The sequence below is a fragment of the Setaria italica genome, chromosome VII (assembly GCF_000263155.2).
Source record: "Setaria italica strain Yugu1 chromosome VII, Setaria_italica_v2.0, whole genome shotgun sequence".
Taxonomy (NCBI): domain Eukaryota; kingdom Viridiplantae; phylum Streptophyta; class Magnoliopsida; order Poales; family Poaceae; genus Setaria; species Setaria italica.
The window spans coordinates 862,779-865,995 of NC_028456.1; the positions used below are offsets into that span (position 1 = coordinate 862,779).

At 49.1% G+C, this 3,217-nt stretch overlaps 1 long non-coding RNA gene across 1 annotated transcript; it reads left to right on the plus strand.

Moving 5' to 3' along the window:
* The first annotated feature begins 940 nt into the window (after positions 1–940).
* LOC111258050 lies at positions 941–1,975 on the plus strand. The gene is made up of 3 exons (XR_002678672.1): positions 941–1,054; positions 1,132–1,345; positions 1,427–1,975. It is a non-coding gene; the product is annotated as an uncharacterized LOC111258050 (long non-coding RNA).
* Positions 1,976–3,217: the final 1,242 nt, after the last annotated feature.

Sequence of the window (3,217 nt, forward strand, 5' to 3'; positions counted from 1 at the left end):
AGTTGCTTATTATAGTTGCTTATTTATAAGTCTAGGTGTTTGGTTTGGGTTGCTTATCTGATTGCTATTGACATATTTACCCCTACCATCCCATTTTCCTCTACCCCTAACAACCCAGCTCCTGTGGGGACCGAGCGGGGCGCAAGCGGCGGGCGGCCACCGGCGGCGGCGGCGAGGCGCGAGCGGCGGGTGGGCGGCGGGCGGCGGGCGGCGGGTGGCGCGGAGGCGGCCGGCGGCGGGCGGAACCGGCGGTGGGCCTAAGTGGTGACGGGATAGAGGAGAGAGAAAGGGGAGAGAGGAGAGAGAATGAGGGTAGGAGGTGTAAAGTGCCCCATAAGCAACCATAAGCAACTCAAAAGTTGCTTATTTGCTTATGCATAAGCAACTTATAAGCAAGTCTATAAGCAAGAGTGTTTGGGTTATAAGCAACTTATTTATTTATTTTTAAGTTGCTTATGGATAAGCAACCATAACCAAACAAGTCCTCTCATGTCGTGTCTTGTGCAGGACATCTGTGACTTCAGATCAAGATGGTGCAGGAGCTGAGCAGACAACAAATGTCAAAGGTCCCTCAACCGCCGGACTTTGCTACTGTTCCCGTCGTTCATTTGATGGGTGAAGACCGGGCACTAGTTGATGGCGCCGATAGTGTCTCTGGTGGCCGCTTTGTTGTGAGATGTGATTGTGTCACTTAAAGATGTAGCATCTCCAGCTCCCCAAGTTACCGGCGTTGATCCGCCTGCTGAGGCCGTGCCCACTGAAGCTCCCACAACGGCGAGTACCAAAGGCACCATAACTGCGGATGTGGTGGGTACCAAGCCATCTGAGGAGGATAGCAAGAAAGCCTCTGGACCAGACCAGACGGCCATCAAAGAGTTATTTAATGCAGGGGCCTCGTATAGCCAGCAGTTGGTGCTGAGGCCTATCGCGAAGACGAGTTTGGCATCTGAAGATCCTGGGGTGAAGAAAATTGGACCTTTGAGAGCCCCTGGAAGAGCTACCAGCTATCACCAACTTCATAAAGTTAAGTCACCATTTGGTTGATTATACCCAGGTGAGTGCCTAGGCTGTATTTGTGTTGCATAGTGCTCTTGTTACCTTTGACGAGTACTTATTTGATTTGATGTGCAGAATTTGCATGAGAAATCCCGCAAGAAACCTCCAGATTATTCAAGAGCGGAATGAAGCTGCGTGTCGCGTATCATTGAAGAGTGTCGTCGTACGGCCGAGTACCTCATAAAGTACGACACTGCTGTTGCGTCATTCCAAATAGAACGACGCGACTTTGAAGTTCAAAAGGACCATGTCGTGGCGCACAACAAGTCGTTGCATCGCCAACTTGGAGGTGAGCAGTCACACTTATGCTCTAACATTTGTCTGGTTGCATTTGGTGTCTTTCCTAACAATTTGTTATTATCTTTTGCAGAGATGAAGGGACAAGAAGTCAAATTGAAGAACGCTCATTGCCGCCTGGATAAAGTGGAGAAAGACCTTGAAAAGCAGTCCAAGATGCGGCGTGACTTTGCAGTCGGGCTAGCTGAAGCCATGACAACTATCTGGAGCTAGGAGGAGCGTCTGAAAGAGTTGCAGGAGCGTCTAAAAGAGTAGCAGGAGCATCTCTAGGAGTTGACAGATGCAGCGCGAGCGCTGGTGGATGAGGTGGAGCCGCCCGAAGAGGGGAGTGACACCCGTCCCTTGGTTACCAGAATAAAGGATGCGGCTGGTAATTTCAATAACCTGCTCCACAGCATGGCGAAAATCGTGTCCAAGCAATTGTTAGCTATAGTAAGTCATTTTACCCCAAGGTGGACCTGTTTGTAGTCGCTGAGGGCATCACTACAGATTGCACCGATGAAGCATACCAGCAGCATCTGCAAAATAGAGTAGTGTTTTGGCTCCCTCTGTTTCTGTAACCGTCTTTTGAACTTGTAACTCAAAACGATTCTGTGCCGAATAGAGAATATCAGTCTGATTTTGAATGTCCTTATCTTGTTATTTGATCAATTTTGCCTTCAAATGATGCGTCTAATGACTAGTCTTGAACCGCCACTAGTAGTCCTTGTCTTGCGAGTACTCAGCGTAGTAGCCCTCAATCATTGCGAACTCGTGGGGTAGCGCACACAGGAGTAATGTTGCCCTCATCGTCTGAGCCAACTTTATTGCTTTCTGTACCCGGAAGGACACACGAGCGTACTGTGCGACGTGTCGTTTATATAATCAAAGTGAGTCACATGCGGGTCTTGATTTTACCCTGTCAGCCTTTGTCCTTGCAGGGAACGGTAGGGTAGGCCTTGCGTTGTGCAATCACAGGTGCACTACTGCTGTTCTTGGCTAGTAGCATGATCCCTGGGCTATAAATAGAGCCCCCAGCTCCCTCTGGGAAGGCATGGCTCCGATTACAGCGATGATTGAGTTTAGGTTGCTTCTCTTTGCCAGTAGCAAATTCTCAATGGGTGCCCCGATGCTAGAAGATTCCTCGTAATGTGGTTCCACATTCCCTCCGCAAGTCTTCACGCTAGAAAAGATGGCTGCAATGCTAGAAGAATCCTCGTAGGAGGATTCCCCGTGTACTCCATCTTTTCCCCTGCTCTCTGGTCGGGTCGGTGGCGTAGTATTTATCCAGCTAACTAGTCGAGGATGGAGGCGTGATTCTGACTGCTCCCTCCCTCCGCAGAGTCTCTGGGCAAGATTCAAGTACATGATACGTACTTGAAGTCCGGTTCCGAGTACTTGTGGAGGGGAGAGGGTGCTGATGCTAGATGAGAGGACGGGGGTACCTTGTGCTCCAGTTTCCATCTAGGTCACCGTCGAGGGGAGAAGTAGGGCACAACTGCCTAGAGCGCAGCCTTCTTGTGTGCTCTTCCCGCTCTTCGGGTCTTCTTGCTCTTGATCTGGGAGTAGTCACCAGGCTCTTGTGTACCCTTGTGATATAACAAAAGCCTGGAACTTCTATTGTAACAGTCGTTAGGCTGTTGCTTGTGGTTGTTGTTGTGCACTTTCTTTGTACTCTTAACACTACAACTTTTTACGGTGGAGTAACTTCTTTGTAATCCTGCAAAGTTTCGTTAATACGAAAATTGCATGTATGAAATGAAATGAGTAGCTTTAGGTACTCTTAATATGTCTAGTGCGATGAACTGCTGCCTTCACAGGCTTCCAGACTAGTATGATGACTTGTTGCTGCAAGTCGGAGAAAAAACTATGATGCCTGCGGAAT